We start from the raw sequence: 20,135 nt of genomic DNA on the forward strand, positions 1-20,135 counted from the left end.
TGGTGAGCTACAGTCCATAGGGGCACACAAGAGTCTGACATGACTTAGTGACTAAACAACAACAAACAACAACCTCAGAGGTCCAATTCCTGCACCACCCCCCCCCCCCACCCTCCACAACCTTATTCTTTCCAGAACACCGTTGCACTCCATAGAGTGCACTATTTAGTGTTAGTCGCTCAGTCCTGTCTGACTCTTTGTGACTGTAGCCCACAGGTTCCTCTGTTCATGAAGTTCTCCAGGCAAGAATACTGGAGCAGGTTGCCATTTCCTTCTCCAGGTGATCTTCCTGACCCAGGGAGTGAAGCCGGGTCTCCCAAATTTCAGGCAGACTCTTCACTAACTGAGCCACAAGGTAAGCACTGGTGCACCCTGGTGGTTAGCAAAGGATGGTCAGACTTGCTATATTTGGCTAATATATTAACCAAAGAAGGCAGTTCTATTCTTTCAAGTTCCTTTATATTGCAGCCAGGAATAAACAAACCAATAAAACTCAACTCCAGGCTTTCTCAGAGGACATTCTTTTGTTGTTGGGTTTTTTTTTCCCCATTCTTTTGATCATCATTCCTTGCTTGTTTTTTGTTTTGTTTTGTTTTCCTTTCTCATTTAACCTTCAAAACTGAGATGGAAAATAAGTAGATTGCTACTGTTATTCTAAACATAAGAGCTATTTTCCTAGATTTTACCTCTTATATCCTTTGTGGGTAACTAATGGGAAATGTGATATTATAGCAAACAGCAGTTCTCAAATGGCTTGTGGATCCTTTCAAGATAACAGATGCTCCTCTACACTCCTTGTCACATCCACTCATCCTGCTCTTTTGGGGGAATGATATCACCAGAAGAAATAGCCAAGAATTGCTATGGACAAGGCATCAACTGCTGCACCAGCAATAAGAAAATAAGTTTTATTATGTTTTTGGCATTTATTCTACTAAATATGAGGCCACAGCCTACAGAGAATATAACTACCCTCTAAGGAACCCAGTAGTATAAAAATCACAATGCAGAGCACAGCTCACATTCACTCCATCTCTCTGCAGCCCTAGGCTACACAAGTTTCTTTGAAAGGTAAAGTCTCCTCAGGTCCTGCACCTAATCTTTCAATATATGCAGAGTGTGCATGTGTGTGCGTGTGTGTGTAAGTTGCTTCAGTCATGTCCAACTCTTTGTGACCCCATGGACTGCAGCCCACCAGGCTCCTCTGTCCATGGGATTCTCCAGGCAAGAATACTAGAGTGGGTTGCCATGCCCTCCTCCAGGGGATCTTCCTGACCTAGGAACCAAACCCATGTCATAAGTCTGCTGCATTGGCAGGTGGGTTCTTCACCACTAACACCACGTGGGAAGCCCACATATGCACAGTAGTCAGACTAAAGTGGGGACTTGCTGAGTTTTACATGGATGAAGTGGATGGAACAGCACCCACATTTGTTGTGACTATGAACTATAAAGAAGACAACACATCTCAGGAGAAGGCAGAGCTCAATTCCTCCTCAAATTAGGAGATATTGAGTGGAGGAGAGGGGAGATCATCCACCTTTAGTATACTTAGAGAGGGGTAGCCTTTTTGAACATGTTTTGAAACCCGTCATCCTTGCAGCCATTGCCTGCAGCCTCACCAGCTGGTTGAATGAATCGTCCGCATCCATTACACTGCATCCATCTTATTTCCCAGACCCTCCATGTAGACTCAGAACTCCTAATAGTAGAGTCTAGTATTCTGGCCACATATGCCCAGAAACTACATTCTTTCTGAGGTCTGTAATCATTCCCAAATCCAAAGGATAAAATCAGGTCCCCGTTTAGCTGATGCTTGTATTATATTTGACCTAATTGTTCAGTCCCATATCCTCCTCTCAGGAGTGATCTTCTCCCCATGATACTTTTTGTGGGTCTCCATCAATGACTTTCTCACTCTCACTCTCGCTCTGACTTCCTGCTCCTTCATTTCTGCCTCTTTCAGCATCACAGCTCCATTTTCTTATCCACAGACTTTGTCAGGCCTGTAGCATTTCTGCTGCCCTGTAGCACCAACTTACTTGTGGTTTTAGTTTGCCTTGAGGTCAAAGCTGACCCCATGTCTCCGTGATCATTTGATCCAGTGTATAGTACTATATCGTCAGGCAGAGTCACGGGCCATATCTCTTAAGGCAGACATCTGAGACAGAGAATCTGCTTGAATACAACCAAGCCAAAGGAGGGACTGACTTTCAGAAGGTATACAATCTGGTCTAATCAGCTGTATATGGTGATAAGTATGCTACCCACTCAGTAAGCCCCAGAGGGAGCATTGGGCAAAGGCCAACTGACTGTAAGATTACAGCATAGGAGTTTTTCCACTCTGTGCCTCCAGGCCATGTCTACTATAATCCATTATTTATCTCTCCCTCCCCTTGCCTTCTCCCATCAATCCTTGGCTACGTGGTAACTCAACTGGTAAAGAATCCATCTGCAGTGCTGGAAACCCTGGTTCACCTCCTGGGTCAGCAAGATCCCCCAGAGAAGAGATAGGCTACCCACTCCAGTATTCATGGGCTTCCCTGGTGGCTGGGGTGGTAAAGAATCCACCTGCATTGTGAGAGACCTGGGTTTGATCCTTGGATTGGGAAGATCCTCTGGAGGAGGGCATGGCAGCCCATGCCAGTATTCTTGCCTGAAGAATTCCACGGACAGAGAAGCCTGGTGGGCTGTACTACATGGGGTCACAAAGAGCTGGACATGACTGAGTGACTAAGCACAACCCCTGCCCTCCCCCATCCATCCTTGGCTACATCAACAATGGGAGCTTTGCCTTTTTTGCCTTATTTTTTCAAGCTTTTGCAAATGTCATTCTGCCTGCCTGAAATGTCCTTTATCATTTCTTTGTCTGCAAAATTTACCTTCTAAGATCTAAATTCACCTTCTCTGGAAGAATTTGCTTACCTTTGTAGGCACTGTAGTCATCTCTTAAGTTCTCATTCTCCTTTGTACTTATTCCATTTTAGTACATTTTAGTGGTTACTTTACCCTATCGGCCCTGTTTGTGAACTTGTCTTCCCTAATAGGATGCGAGCCCCTGGAGGGACATGTCTATCTCTTAGTCATCATGGCTTCTTCATCAGTGCCTGGAATATGTCAGGAGTGCAGAAGGGAGGCAATAAAGGCTTTCTGAAAGAATCCATATGTAAGTGAAGGAAGCAATTGGAATGAAAATAGAAACAGTAAATCAGAGATTAGTAAAAGTGAAAGAAAGAAAATGATAGTGCTCAGACTATAAATGATGTGCATGCTTAGTCACTCAGTCATGTTCGACTCTTCGTGACCCCCTGGACTGTAGCCCACCAGGCTCCTCCGTCTATGGAATTCTCCAGGCAAGAATACTGGAATGGGTTGCCATTTCCTCCTCCAGGAAATCTTCCTGACCCAGAGATTGAACCTGTGTCTCCTGCATTGCAGGCAGATCCTTTACCCACTGAACCATCAAATGACAGTCATCCTCTAGAAATCCTTTTTGCCAAACAAATACACCTGTGCAAGGCAAATTTTTGCTGCATCAGTTGACTTCTTTATAAAAGGTAAGCCTAGATTTATGGGGAAAGAAACTGAAATTATAGCTTATATATCATGAATACCATTTAGAAACTCCCTTTCTATAATATAAATAATAGCTTTCTTAATGTTGACATCCTGTACAAATTCTTAAAATAGCAGAACTTGAAATGGTCAGCCCTATTAAGTCTTTACAACATGTGTTATTCTGGGATAAGAGTAAGAGATAAGAAAACTTTTCATTTATGGAGAATGGAGAATTATATACTTTTAAATTTAAATTATATACTTCTACTTATTTATTGCTGCAAATAAGCTATCTCCAAACTAAGTGACCTGAAACAACCACCTTTAATTTTGTCTGCCAGGAGGTCACCTAGGATTCAGCTGTGTCCTTTACTCCATGTGTCATCGGCTGTGGTTGCTTTGTGGTATTTAGCTTGCTAGCTAGCTGAGCTGTGGTGGATAATTCAACATGGCTTTCTCAGAAATGCCTCATGCCTGGGTAGGGGTGACTGGGAGATTGAACCCAGCTGGGCTCCTTCTGGTCTCCACATAGTCCTAGAACTTCTTCAATAGTGAAGCTGAACTTTATAAATAACAGCTCCAACCTCCAAGAGACCAAGTCAAAAGCTGATATCTTTCTAAAGATCAGGACCAGAACTGCTGTAGTTAGCGCACTCTTACTAAGCTCTATTGGTCAGAGCAGCGACAGGCTGGGCTAGATTCAAGGGTGTGGAGGAATAGACTCCATCTCCTGATGGAGTAGCTTGTGACACTACTCCATCAGGAGTAGCAGAAATAAACAAAGGCAGAGAAGAAATAAAGGTTGCCATTCTGGGGATAGCTAAGCACAGAAGTAAAATTTTATTTCTTTTAAGAAGATAGGTAACTTGATTCAGGCTTAAATCAGTCAGTGATTATTTACTGAATATTCGTTATAGGCCTTACCCTCTGTTCAATTTATTTGGCCTGCCTTAAAGCCCTTAGAAGTCCTCTTTACATGAAATAGATGTTATTGCTGATGTTTTTGGGGGAAAACCATCTCAGTTTGGCCTTTGTAAAAAACTCCTTTCCTGGGTTGAGTCTTAGAAAAAAGCAACATCTCATTCTAACTACCTGTGGGATTTGGGACAACTTAGCAGGTCTTTTCAGAGTTTCTGTTTCTTTATCTGAAAATATTATTTAACTAGTCTTAGTATCTACTCTATATCTGTTCTGGTCTAAGTTTTAATGATAGGAACAAACACAGGATGATTCATGCCTCAAAGAACTCACAAGGAAAGGGGCACATTATATGTAACTATAATGCACAGTTTTACAACAGTACTGGTTGTTAGGTCTATTTCATATCTAAACTTGTATGACTCTATGAGTTTAAATTAGCTTATAAGTAATTTATATGTAAATAAGTGTCTTTGAAAAAATTATTCCCTTAAGGATTTAAAATATGTATCTGTAGTGTGTACATTATTAATTTGTGGTTGACTGCATTTGAATCTCTTCTTACAGAGTCATAAGAATCTAGAACTGAAAGTGGTTAGGAATGCATTCACTCTAACCTCTTCTTCTATAGACCAAAAAACTGAGACACAGTGGTGAAGGGACTTGCCTTACATCACACAGCTTGTTCGTGGCAAAGAGGCCAGGCCAATGTGTTCTGCCCTTCACAGACCTACTTGCCTTTAAAGATGTATTTTAGTTCCATTATCTCTTTGCCTACTGAGATGCTAGAGCTCTGCCAGTTGTATTGCATCTTGTTCACCTGCTCCAGAATTCTTGTATTGTTTTCATGAAAAGAGCTTGAATCTCTCTACTTCAGAACTCCTGGAATTCATACGGTGGTATGTTAACACTTCTTTGGCCATTGGGGGAGGTCCCTAACTGTGCACACACTAACACACATGATTACCAATTCTGCTTTGACTCGCACTGTAATTCCTAGGTGGGGTGAGCTTAGAAAATATGCATGCATGTGTTCTGTCACTTGAGTCGTGTCCAGCTCTTTGAAGCCCTATGGGCTGTAGCCGGCCAGGCTCCTCTATCCATGGACTTCTCCAGGCAAGAATATTGGAGTGGATTGTCATATCCTCCTCCAGGGTATCTTCCTGACCCAGGGATCGAACCCCCTATTTCTTACATCTCCTGCAGTGGCAAGCGGGTTCTTTACCACTAGCACCACCTGGGAAAATGAAAGTGAAAGTCACTCAGTTATGTCCAATTCTTTGTGACCCCATGGACTGCACAGTCCATGGAATTCTCCAGGCAAGAATACTGGAGTGGGTAGCTTTTCCCTTCTCCAGGGGATCTTCCCAACCCAGGGATCAAACCCAGGTCTCCCACATTGCAGGCAGATTCTTTACCACCTGAGCCACCAGGGAAGCCCAAGACTACTGGGGTGGGTTGCCTATCCCTTCTCCAGTGGATCTTCCCAACCCAGGAATTGAACCAGGGTCTCCTGCATTGCAGGGGGTTTCTTTACCAACTCAGCTGCCAGGGAATCCCATGTGGGAAGCCCTTAGAAAATACAGTTGTTCACAAATGTTCCTTTATTACCCAACCATACTATTAGACTACCTTTTTCTTACTCATAATCAACAAGACAGGTACTAGAGACATGGCTTTTCTGAGCCTGTTTTCTTCCTCCGGGCTGTTAGGGAAAAGCATAGATTTCCAGACTGCAGCACTGGAATCAATTTAAAAATACTTCTAAGTCAGCCTTTACATTTTCCAGGTATGAAAGCTGAGACCAGAACTTAGCAGCCTTTACTACGTTCACATAGACGCACATGAGAGCTTGGAGTCCAGCTTTCTAATTCTTAAGCATTGCCTGTGTCTAAATGAAGCAACTTTGCTGGAATATCCTCAGATTATATTGTAATTTTTTTCTTTTTTTTTCCCATTTATTTTTATTAGTTGGAGGCTAATTACTTTACAATATTGTAGTGGTTTTTGCCATACATTGACATGAATCAGCCATGGATTTACATGTGTAATTTTTGATGCATGTAAGAAACGTAAGTGAAGCTATTCTCCTCCCCAGAGAAATGCTAATATTTGCTATACATCAGAGAAAAGCTTTGGAAATCTCCCCTTCCCTCTCATTCACAAAAACATTTTCTTCTCAAGCGATTCAAATGATCTATATAGATAAGCCCTGGATGAGAGTCAAACAGTAATTTGTCTTAATACAAGTAAGACAAAGGGGAGGAGTTTCACATTTGCCTCAAAAATGCTTTGTTGACATCAAAATGGTTTGCTTTGGAAATTCCTTGAGCCATTGCTATTTGTTACAGATGTTTTCATCAAATTTTTCCAAATTAAGAAATTGTTGACATCATATATAATGGTAAATATAACTTTAGCCAAGATTAATGTGGACAAATGATAAACCAGAGCAGAAACTATCTGGAAATAGCCAGGCCTTGCAGTGAGCACATCTGTGCTCAGTGGTGGCGTACCAGTCTCTTTGCTCTTCCTCTTCATTTAGCCCCAGTTCAGTTCAGTCGCTCACTCGTGTCTGACTCTTTGAGACCCCATGAATCGTAGCACGCCAGGCCTCCCTGTCCATCACAAACTCCCGGAGTTTACTCAAACTCATGCCCATCAAGTTGGTGATGCCATCCAGCCATCTCATCCTCTGTCGTCCCCTTCTCCTCCTGCCCCCAACCCCTCCCAGCATCAGGGTCTTTTCCAATGAGTCAACTCTTCGCATGAGGTGGCCAAAGTATTGGAGTTTCAGCTTCAGCATCCGTCCTTCCAATGAACACCCAGGACTGAACTCCTTTAGGATGGACTGGTTGGATCTCCTTGCAGTCCAAGGGACTCTCAAGAGCTTTCTCCAACACCACAGCTCAAAAGCATCAATTTTTCAGCCCTCAGCTTTCTTCACAGTCCAACTCTCATATCCATACATGACCACTGGAAAAGCCATAGCCTTGGCCAGATGGACCTTTGTTGGCAAAGTAATATCTCTGCTTTTTATTTTATTTTTTTAATGTCTCTGCTTTTTAATATGCTATCTAGGTTGGTCATAACTTTTCCTTCCAAGGAGTAAGCATCTTTTAATTTCATGGCTGCAATCACCATCTGCAGTGATTTTTGGAGCCCAAAAAAATAAAGTCTGACACTGTTTCCACTGTCTCCCCGTCTATTTCCCATGAGGTGATGGGACCAGATGCCATGATCTTAGTTTTCTGAATGTTGAGCTTTAAGCCAACTTTTTCACTCTCCTCTTTCACTTTCATCAAGAGGCTGTTTAGTTCCTCTTCACTTTCTGCCATAAGGGTGGTGTCATCTGCATATCTGAGGTTATTGATATTTCTCCTGGCAATCTTGATTCCAGTTTGAGCTTCTTTCAGTCCAGCGTTTCTCATGATGTCCTCTGCATAGAAGTTAAATAAGCAGGGTGACAATATACAGCCTTGACGTACTCCTTTTCCTATTTGGAACCAGTCTGTTGTTCCATGTCCAGTTCTAACTGTTGCTTCCTGACCTGCATACAGGTTTCTCAACAGGCAGGTCAGGTGGTCTGGTATTCTCATTTCTTTCAGAATTTGCCACAGTTTATTGTGATCCACACACTCAAACGCTTTGGCGTAGTCAATAAAACAGAAATAGATGTTTTTCTGGAACTCTCTTGCTTTTTCGATGATCCAGTGGATACTGGCAATTTGATCTCTGGTTCCTCTGCCTTTTCCAAAACCAGCTTGAACATCTGGAAGTTCTCAGTTCACAAATTGATGAAGCCTGGCTTGGAGAATTTTGAGCATTACTTTACTAGCGTGTGAGATGAGTGCAATTGTGTGGTAGTTTGAGCATTCTTTGGGATTGCCTTTCTTAGGGATTGGAATGAAAACTGAACTTTTCCAGTCCTGTGGCCACTGCTGAGTTTTCCAAATTTGCTGGCATATTGAGTGCAGCACTTTCACAGCATAATCTTTCAGAATTTGAAACAGCTCAACTGAAATTCCATCACTTCCACTAGCTTTGTTCGTAGTGATGCTTTCTAAGGCCCACTTGACTTCACATTCCAGGATGTCTGGCTCTAGGTGAGTGATCACACCATTTTGATTATCTGGGTCATGAAGATCTTTTTTGTACAATTCTTCTGTGTATTTTTGTCACCTCTTCTTAATATCTTCTGCTTCTGTTAGGTCCCTACCATTTCTGTCCTTTATTGAGCCCATGTTTGCATGAAATGTTCCCTTGGTATCTCTAGTTTTCTTGAAGAGATCTCTAGTCTTTCCCTTCTGTTGTTTTCCTCTATTTCTCTGCATTGGTGGCTGAAGAAGGCTTTCTTATCTCTCCTGGCTATTCTTTGGAACTCTGCATTCAAATGGGAATATCTTTTCTTTTCTCCTTTGCTTTTTGCTTCTCTTCTTTTCACAGCTATTTGTAAGTCCTCCTCAGACAACCATTTTGCCTTTTTGCATTTCTTTTCCATGGGGATGGTCTTGATCCCTGTCTCCTGTACAATGTCACAAACCTCCGTCCATAGTTCATCAGGCTCTCTGTCTATCAGATCTAGTCCCTTAAATCTATTTCTCACCTCCACTGTATAGTCATAAGGGATTTGATTTAGGTCATACCTGAATGGTCTAGTCGTTATCCCTACTCTCTTCAGTTTAAGCCTGAATTTGGCAACAAGGAGTTCATGATCTGAGCTGAAGTCAGCTCCCATCTTGTTTTTGCTGACTGTATAGAGCTTCTCCATCTTTGGCTGCAAAGAATATAATCAATCTGCTTTCAGTGTTGGCCATCTGGTGATGTCCATGTGTAGAGTCTTCTCTTGTGTTGTTGGAAGAGGGTGTTTGCTATGACCAGTGCGTTCTCTTAGCAAAACTCTATTAGCCTTTGCCCTGCTTCATTCTGTACTCCAAGGCCAAATTTGCCTGTTACTCCAGGTGTTTCTTGACTCCCTACTTTTGCATTCCAGTCCCCTATAATGAAAAGGACATCTTTTAGCCCCAGAGACCACCAAATCTTCCTGCATAAGTCTTCTGTAACTCTTGCTCACTCTTCCCTCTAAACTTACTGTGACCTTTCTCATGTTTTCTTTTCTGCAGGTATCAGCATAAATCTAAGATAGGACTTTGTTCAGGCACCCCACGTGTTCGTATCTCATAAAACAATCATCTGAGAAAAAAAATCAATAGCTCACTTTTATTCTGTATGTATTGATGTTATGTAGACCTTGCCAGACTCTACCTGTATTTTGAGTTGGATAGGAAGTGTTTAGTTTATTTTAAAAATAGGCTCCCAGTGAGTGGATTCAATGCTTTTTACCTAATTATGAAGAAAACACCTAGATCTTTCAAAAATAATCTAATTCTGACTCTCAGACAGAAATGCTATTGGATTAAATCTTACATTTTGGGTACAAACCCTGGAGTCTATTCACTTGCTCTTCTCAATGAGGTGTGCTGATACTTTCCTATGGTTCTAATGTAGCCTGGAATCATGTCTTTAAGACAGCTTTTAAAAAATTAGACAGAGAAAGCAAAAAGTTAGCCTCAAGGATATAAGCACACAGGCCTAATTCATCTTTTTGGCAGACTGAGAAATCTCCATTTGGTTGTGGCAACAAGCCTAAAGAGAAAGAAAGCCTTTAATTGAATAAACAAAACATCACAGTTTGATCAGAGGAGGCAATACAGTCAATATCACCTTAGCCAACTTTAAGCTTTTTTTAAGGAAATAATTACGCATGTTCCAAAGATTTGGTTTGGATTTACCCACCACAATCACTTTCAGAGACAGAACTTCAGAGTATATGTTTCCAAATCATTGAGCTCATCCTATACTTGGGCATTACCTTAGAGACAAAAGTTAACTGTAATATCTTGGCTGCATCCTATCTGCATGAGGATAGACTGAAAGACAGAATTGTCCCAGGCTCCAGATTTTAGGAGATATATAGCCGAGAGCAGTCCCTTGGCTCTCCTCACCTGCAGGCTCTCATGTGCCTGGTGTCTCAAAGCCCCTTAGGAAGCTGAGAACACTCCACTTTGGGTCCTATCTTCTCTCCACTACACTATTCGTGGCAGAGACAGATGATATGAGAAGCTCTGACTGCTTCTATTATCTGGTCCCTAGCACAGCTGTGGTGCCTCATTGGAATCTGGCCTAATGGTTTTATGCAGTCAGATAATTATTCATAGGACTTATCTTCATTGAGCACATGCTGGGGAGAAAAATAGTGGCAGGATGTAGGAAACATAATCTGCCTCAAATTCAAAATTGGCCTGCAAAGACTTGATTCTGGTTCATGTTATGAAAGGAAAATGACTGGTCAGTCTTTCTTGGATACGAATGCAATTGCTGAGCCCCTCCCCATAACTTCACAATCATACACCAGAAAATGCATGGGTTCCATACTGTTTTCCAGTGATGTAGATGAATAATAGAACCATGTATATTACTGCCATTAGTCCTTGTTGAGACCAATGTTATACATTTGGGCCATGATAATGAGAGAAGGAAATCCCATCCCTATTTGAGTTTATGTGTTATGGTTCCAAGTGAACTCCATGAAAACACAGGAATGTTACCTGGAATAAAGATATACTGACCCACTGACTCCCAGTGAGCAATTTAGCAGTTTTGGTTAAGATTAGGTAGCTTGCATCCAAATCCATAAAGAAAAGCACGATATTTTGATAGAGAAGGAAATTAAGAAAGATTTCTTAGTTCAGATCTTTTAGGCTGTAAAATAAGGGCACTATATACATACTCAGGGTTTATCACTCAAGGTCTGAATGCCTACGTGATATTAGAGAGAAATGACTAGAAGTCCAGGAGAGGGGAAACCATAGGGAAAGTTGGGAGAGGAGGTATGATAGTGATGACAGATAAGGTAAAATGGTGCCACAGACCAATTTTAAGGAAAGCTCACCTTTGATTTGAATGTAAACTCTGAGGAATTCAAATGCCCTTAAAAAGAATAAATCTTTTCAGATATATTATTTGAAACTTGTATGTACACTTTTTAAAAAGTTGAATAAACTTAAAGTGACAAACATCTTGCAGCCAACTTACCTGAAGTTTTCATTTATCCTTTTCAAATGGAACAGTGAGTGGGACTATTGACCTATAAATGATCAGTACATGGTCACCTGGTCTATAGGTCACTGCAAGAACTATAAGTTCTTCCCTGGTCAGTTGTTAGGGAGCCATCTTCATGAAATCATCTTCTGCTCCTCTGCTAATTCTCCATCTTGGTCTCTTCAAAATTACATCCCTGTGAATGACTTCATGCTTCAACCCAAGACCACCTACAAAAACAAAAGCAACAATGACCTTTATACTCCAGCATTTCTTATTGCAATAATTTTCCTTTCTTCCTCAGATTGTGGCCAAATGACAGCACCTTAGCCAAAATAATTTTTTAAAGCTTTTTAAAAATATGGACCATTTTTAAAGTCTTTATTGAATTCTTGTTACAGTATTGCTTCTGTTTTGCACATTGGTTCTTTGGCCAAGAGGCACATGGGATCCCAGATTCCTGATCAGGGAAGGAACCCACACCCCTGTATTGGAAGGTGAAGTCTTAAACCCTGGACCACCAGAAAAATGCCATTAGCCAAAATTATTTGAAAAATAAAATTGGTTATTTTACCTCCTGGCCCATGGATAAGGAATCAAGTTTATTAGAAAAGCCCCTTGTTTACAAGAATATCTTTCAGATAGTTGATAAAACTAAGTCATTTCATGTTTATACCTTCTATTGGGTGTTCAAACATATTTATCATCAATAAGTCTTTTCATAATATCATAATGACAGTTTTCAGAGTGACTCAAACGGCAGCAACATATGAAGTTCATTCCCAAAACAGGTGACAGTACTCAGAAGAGTAAAACTTCTAATAATCTCAGTTTTCCTAAATCAAAGAATGCCTTCCAAGTTTCTGGTGATGACTCAAAAAGAAAATATTAAAAAATGATTGAAATTGGTTCCAAAGTTGAAAAATGAGTTATATAAGCACTACCCATAGACACACACCATCTTTAAAATGATCTTTTAAATTATCCCAGAAAACTCGATCTTGCTGCTCTCTCTGAGTATCAGGAAGTGCTTCAAAAGAGTGAAGCAGTAGAACAGAGGTGAGGATGGAGCAGGCAGCAAGATGTGGGATTAGAAGTTTCCACACTAAGTTTCCTGAGTTTCAGGGGGCAAATTCTTCCCTGGTCTGCATCCCACAGCACAGACCAGAGCTCCTCTCCAGTTTAAATGTCTTCAAGCAGCCTCTCCCACCTTGACTACAGCTGGAGTCTAGAAGTTGTTTGCTACAATTTTATCCCTCTTTATTTTCTGACTGTATTTTCCGCCTCCTTCTCTGCCCACCTTATTTCTTCAATTCCAATTATGTGAAACATACTTTAGGAAAAGTGGATTTTGAAAGGAAGAAAGGATAAAAGAAGAAAGAAAGGAGGGAAGGAAAGGAAGAAGGAAGAAAGGAAGGGAAAGAGAAAGAAGGCTAAAAGAAAGAATTTGCTTGCTCACTTATATTGATGGAACGTTTTTTGGTAGCAGTTCTTGTCACCTCTAAAGAAGGTGTTTTGCTTCTTACAGCATTTAGCATATTGCACTCAATGGGATGTTTTTAATTCAAATGTTATGTATTTCAAAAGCCTGTCAGAAACACAGAATTTGAAAGGTATTATGTAACTGAGTCACAAAGTTGAGTTTTTAGGTGTGCCCGATCAGCTTACCTTTGGTAACCACTTCATTTGCCCAGGATGAGAATTTAAAAGATATTCAACTTGAGTTTAGGGTTTATATTAAGCTCATAGTAGAATAAAAACAAAATGCTAGCCTGAAGTACTTTCAACAAAAATACTAAACTATAGAAAATTTTGGTTGTAATTTGTGAATAACCTAGAAATCCTTATTCATAAGTAAATAATAAACAGACACATTAAAAAAAATTAGTTTTTCTTCCTCTGAGATTTCAGTTTCCGGCTGGGGTAGTTTGCTCACTAGAGGACACTTGGAAATGTGTGGAGGAGGTTTCTGACTGTCATAATGACTGGAGACAGCCCCAGGCACTTAGTGAGTACAGGTCAGAGATGGGAAATAACTCCCAATGCATACAATGCATTCTGGCTTAAAGAAGAACTGTCACATCATGATGCCAACAGTACCTCTGTTGAGAACCATTGGCGTCCTTCTTTACAGGTATGACATATGAGTGATATTAGAAAACTAGAATGGATAACACTTTCTTTTCTTTTCTTTTTTTGTGGGGGGCAGTGCAGCCACAGGCAAATACAATAAACTAATTATGAAATAGAAACTTTCTCTTCCTAAATCATAGTTAATACTCACTGTAAGCAATTGATAATTTAAATTTTCAAGAGTTGTGCCAAGGGGTTTGCTGGTTTTGTGTAAGGTGGTGATGCACTGGAAACTGCTCATCTTATTATAGGAAAATAGTAAAAATATCTCAGAAAACAAAAGATTTTCTGTGATTCAAAGTGCTCAAAATTGAGACAACTGTGAAGGTTTAATATTGTTTAACCTGAAAAATAGGATTTAAAATTAAAGTTAACCCTGTTAACAGCCCAGATACCACTGTTTACATTGATGATGTAGTAAACATGAGACTAAAATTCCATACATATACCAAGGAGTTATGTATGACTCTTTGTGATCCCATGGACTGTAGCCCACCGGGTGTCTCTGCTCATGGGATTTTCCAGGCAAGAATACTGGAGTGATTAGGGATTGAACCCAAGTGTCTTGCAACTCCTGTATTACAAGCAGACTCTTTACCACTAGCACCACCTGGGTAGCCAAGAGTAAAATAAACCATGTATTTAGTTCATTCTTGACCAAGTAAGCATTTTTATCATTTCTTTCCTCCATTAAGAACCAAGGTGGGATTCATATTTTTTAAAATTTCATCAAATCTTTGACTTAATGGTTTTTCAAGTCAAGTAAATAAGTAACATCTTCAAGTCCATTAAAGCAGTATCCCGTAAAGGCAACATCAATCTATTACCTTCTTTCTTTTTATAAGCTTTTAAGATGCAATTTCTCACCTGTGATAGTAACCTAGAATCCAGTTATTTATTACTGAACTAAAGCTCATAAACATCTTGATTAATCTTGTTTCTGTTTAGATATTGTACTTCTACCCAATAAGTCTCTATCTTTAAAACTCTTTCATGTAAATAGACCCCTGTGAAGGCTGTCAAAAATATTTTTGTAAATCCTTTATGGTGAGGTAGGGTTAGTGTCTGTGCGTGTGCTTAATCACTCAGTGGTGTCTGACTCTTTGCGACCCTGTGGACTGTAGCCCGCCAGGCTTCTCTGTCCATGGGGATTCTCCAGGCAAAAATACTGAAGTGGGTTGCCATGCCCTCCTCCAGGGGATCTTCCTAACCCAGGGATTGAACTCAGAAATCTCCCGCATTGCAGGTGGATTCTTTACCACCTGAGCCACCAGGGAAGCCCATGAGGTTGGGTTGGGTTGTGTATTTCTCAATTGTTTGAGTTATGCTGGAAAGTAAAATAGATAAAATAATTACTTGACTTTAAACTGCATTTTGGCTATTTTATTACAGTTAGTTGAAACATATTTTGGTTTTGTGTTAGAAAGCTCTTTGGAATTATCTTAATCCTCACAACAAGCATCTCAGTTCAGTTCAGTTCAGTCGCTCAGTCGTGTCCAACTCTTTGTGACCCCATGAACTGCAGCACGCCAGGCCTCCCTGTCCATCACCAACTCCCGGAGTCCATGTAAACCCATGTCCATTGAGTCGGTGATGCCATCCAACCATCTTATACTCTGTCATCCCCTTCTCATCCTGCCCTCAATCATTCCCAGCATCAGGGTCTTTTCAAATGAGTCAGCTCTTCACATCAGGTGGCCAAAGTATTGGAGTTTCAGCTTCAGAATCAGTCCTTCTAGTGAACACCCAGGACTGATCTCCCTAGGAAGGACTGGGTGGATCTCCTTGCAATCCAAAGGACTCTCAAGAGTCTTCTCCAACACCACAGTTCAAAAGCATCAATTCTTCGACGCTCAGCTTTCTTTATAGTCCAACTCTCACATCCATACATGACCACTGGAAAAACCACAGCCTTGACTAGGCAGACTTTTGTTGGCAAAGTAATGTCTCTGCTTTTTAATATGCTATCTAGGTTGGTCATAACGTTCCTTCCAAGGAGCAAGAGTCTTTTAATTTCATGGCTGCAATCACCATCTGCAGTGATTTGGGAGCCCAGAAAAATAAAGTTTGACACTGTTTCCACTGTTTACCCATCTGTTTGCCATTAAGTGATGGGACTGGATGCCATGATCTTAGTTTTCTGAATGTTGAGCTTTAAGCCAACTTTTCCACTCTCCTCTTTCACTTTCATCAAGAGGCTCTTTAGTACTTCTTCACTTCCTGCTATAAGGGTGGTGTCATCTGCATATCTTGAGGTTATTTATATTTCTCCTGGAAATCTTGATTCCAGCTTGAGCTTCTTCCAGCCCAGCATTTCTCATGTTGTCCTCTGCATATAAGTTAAATAAGCAGGGTGACAATATACAGCCCTGATATACTCCTTTTCCTACTTGGAACCAGCCTGTTGTTCCATGTCCAGTTCTAACTGTTGCTTCCTGACCTGCATACAGGTTTCTCAAGACGCAGGTCAGATGGTCTGCCATTCCCATCTCTTTCAGAATTTTCCACAGTTCTTTGTGATCCACACAGTCAAAGGCTTTGGCACAGTCAATAAAGCAGAAATAGATGTTTTTCTGGAACTCTCTTGCTTTTTTGATGATCCAGGAGATTTTGGCAATTTGATATCTGGTTCCTCTGCCTTTTCTAAAACCAGCTTGAACATCTGGAAGTTCACGGTTCATGTATTCCTGAAGTCTGGCTTGGAGAATTTTGAGCATTACTTTACTAGCGTGTGAGATGAGTGCAATTGTGCAGTAGTTTGAGCATTCTTTGGGATTGCCTTTCTTTGGAACTGGAATGAAAACAGACCTTTTCCAGTCCTGTGGCCACTGCTGAGTTTTCCAAATTTGCTGGCATATTGAGTGCAGCACTTTCACAGCATCATCTTTCAGGATTTGAAATAGTTCAACTGGAATTCCATCACTTCCACTAGCTTTGCTCGTAGTGATGCTTCCTAAGGCCCACTTGACTTCATATTCCAGGATGTCTGGTTCTAGGTGAGTGATCACACCATTTTGATTATCTGGGTCATTAAGATCTTTTTTGTACATTTCTTCTGTGTATTCTTGTCACCTCTTCTTAATATCTTCTGCTTCTGTTAGGTCCCTACCATTTCTGTCCTTTATTGAGCCCATGTTTGCATGAAATGTTCCCTAGGTATCTATAATTTTTTTGAAGAGATCTCTAGTCTTTCCCATTCTATTGTTTTCCTCTATTTCTTTGCATTGATCACTGAGGAAGGCTTTCTTATCTCTCCTGGCTATTCTTTGGAACTCTGTATTCAAATGGGTATATCCTTCCTTTTCTCCTTTGCTTTTCACTTCTCTTCTTTTCACAGCTATTAGTAAGGCCTCCTCAGATAGCCATTTTGCTTTTTTGCATTTCTTTTTCTTGGGGATGGTCTTGAATCCTGTCTACTATACAATGTTATGAACCTCCATCCATAGTTCATTAGGCACTCTGTCTGTCAGATCTAGTCCCTTAAATCTATTTCTCACTTCCACTGTATAGTCATAAGGGATTTGATTTAGGTCATACCTGAATGATGTATTGGTTTTCTCCACTTTCTTCAATTTCAGTCTGAGCCACAGTCAGCTCCCAGTCTTGTTTTTGTTGACTGTATAGAGCTTCTCCATCTTTGGCTGCAAAGAATATAAGCAATCTGATTTCAGTATTGACCATCTGGTGATGTCCATGTGTAATGTCTTCTCTTGTGTTGTTGGAGGAGGGTGTTTGCTATGACCAGTGCATTCTCTTAGCAGAACTCTATTAACCTTTACCCTGCTTCATTCTGTACTCCAAGGCCAAATTTGCTTGTTACTCCAGGTGTTTCTTGACTTCCTACTTTTGCATTCCAGTGTCCTAAAATGAAAAGGACATCTTTTGGGGGTGTTAGTTCTAGAAGGTCGTGTAGGTCTTCATAGAACTGTTCAACTTCAGCTTCTTCAGCATTACTGGTCGGGGCATAGGCTTGGATTACCGTGATATTAAATGGTTTCCCTTGGAAACAAACAGAGATCATTCTGTCATTTTTGAGATTGCATCCAAGTACTGCATTTCAGACTCTTGTTGACCATGATGGCTACTCCATTTCTTCTAAGGGATTTCTGCCCACAGTAATAGATATAATGGTCGTCTGAGTTAAATTCACCCATTCCAGTCCATCTTAGTTCACTGATTCCTAGAATGTTGATGTTTAGTCTTGCCATCTCCTGTTTGACCACTTCCAATTTGCCTTGATTCATGGACCTAATATTCCAGGTTCCTATGCAATATTGCTCTTGACAGCATCAAACCTTTCTTCTACCACCAGTCCCGTCCACAACTGAGTGTTGTTTTTGCTTTGGTTCCATTCCCTTATTCTTTCTGGAGTTATTTCTCCACTGATTTCCAGTAGCATATTGGGCACCTACCGACCTGGGGAGTTCATTTTTCAGAGCCCTATCTTTTTGCCTTTTCATGCTGTTCATGCCGTTCTCAAGGCAATAATACTGAAGGTTCTTCAACCTATCTAGGTTTAATACATCTAGGTTGATGGTATTATTTCCAAGCTACACAATTGGATGTGAAGAGCCAACTCATTGGAAAAGATCCTGAAGCTGTGAAAGAATGAAGGCAGGAGGATAAGGGGATGACAGAGGATGCGATGGGTGGATGGCACCACTGATTTAATGGACATGAGTTTGATCAAACTCTGGGAGATGATGAAGGACAGGGAAGCCTATTGTGCTGCAGTCCACGGATTTGCAAAGAGTCGGACACAATTGAGCAACCAGACAACAACATCATTGTAACACTTGAATGACTGGGTCCCAGATCTAACATTTGGAAAGGCACAGATCTGCCTTCCAACCTGAAGCTTTTCTTATAATTTCAAAGAAAATTCCCCACTTTCATTTAAATGCAATTACCTTATATTTTAGCTAATAAAAGCTTTAAATAAAATGATGAAACTACTACAATGCAGACTTGACACTAAAAAAAATGGAATAAGGGGCAAAATCCTTATCCATTCCATGTGGAATAAGGAAATTTATAAAATTTGACTTCATAATTCTTTTTTGGACATTTAGACTCAGTAAGGCAATACAAAAATACTGATTTTCAATTTTGTTTTATTTCTTTTTATTTTTTTTCATTTATTTTTATTAATTGGAGGCTAGTTACTTTACAATATTGTAGTGGTTTTTGCCATACATTGACATGAATCAGCTATGGATTTACATGTGTTCCCCATCCTGATCCCCCCTCCCACCTACCTCCCCATCCCATCCCTCTGGGTCTTCCCAGTGCACCAGCCCTGAGCACTTGTCTTATGCATCCAACCAGGGCTGGTGATCTGTTTCACCCTTGATAGTATACTTGTTTCAATGCTGTTCTCTCAGAACATCCCACTTATTTCTCTTTTTAATGTAATACATTAGTGTACGTGGGAATATTCAGTTGCTTCAGTCATATCCAGCTCTTCGCAACCGACTTTTTGTAGCCTTCCAGTCTCTTCTGTCCATGGGATTTCCCAGGCAAGAATGCTGGAGTGGGTTGCCATTTCCTTCTCGAAAGGATCCTCCTGATCCAGGGATCAAACCCGTGTCTTCTGCGTCTCCGGCACTGCAGGTGGATTCTTTACTGCTGAGCCACAGGGGAAACCCTAACACATTAGTAAGAACTTTCAATCAAGATTTGGATGATACCACAAATATGTTATAGAGTGATCAGGGGAAGTAAAGCAATTTAAATTTTTGCTTTTGTGGACCATCTCTCTGGTGTTTTTCTTCTTTTTTTTTTTCAAAATCATATAAAGTTTTATAATTTGGTGGAAACATAGTACTTTATAGAAAACAAAATGCAAATGTTTATGTAAAAATGTTTTCCTGTGTGAAGTTTTCAATTTGATTAAGAAGTTTTTGTGCTGACAGTATTTTCTTTGTTATTTTAATCATTGTATCTGTCAAAGAAAAAGAAAGATTAAATGATGAAAAGAGAAAAACTTGTGTAAAAATAGGTGATGTCAAGTTTTGACAAAAACACAAGCAGAGTAATGGGGGGGGGGTAGCTGGAGGTTAAAACTAGAGTGATTGCTTTATTTTGTTTTGGTTTTAAACTGGGAGAAATGAGAGTATGTATATGTGTTGATAGGAGCCATCCAACAGAAAGAGAATTTAATAATTAGCAAAAAAAGAAGGTAGAGCTATCAAAGGAATTTTCCTGATTACGCAAGAGCAAGTTAAATCTGACCCTACATGGGAGAATAAACTGCCAAGACCATCAAGAGCAGTGAGGGCTGAGTATGGGCACACAGCTGCAGACAGGTGGGTAGAGGGGGTGGTAGCTATTTGTGGACATTCAATGCTAGTAATTTCTATTAAGATTTTCTTAGTGGTAACTCTTCCTTACAATAAAAGAAGTCTGCTCTCAGATATTTTATT

The sequence above is a fragment of the Cervus elaphus genome, chromosome 25 (assembly GCF_910594005.1).
Source record: "Cervus elaphus chromosome 25, mCerEla1.1, whole genome shotgun sequence".
NCBI lineage: Eukaryota > Metazoa > Chordata > Mammalia > Artiodactyla > Cervidae > Cervus > Cervus elaphus.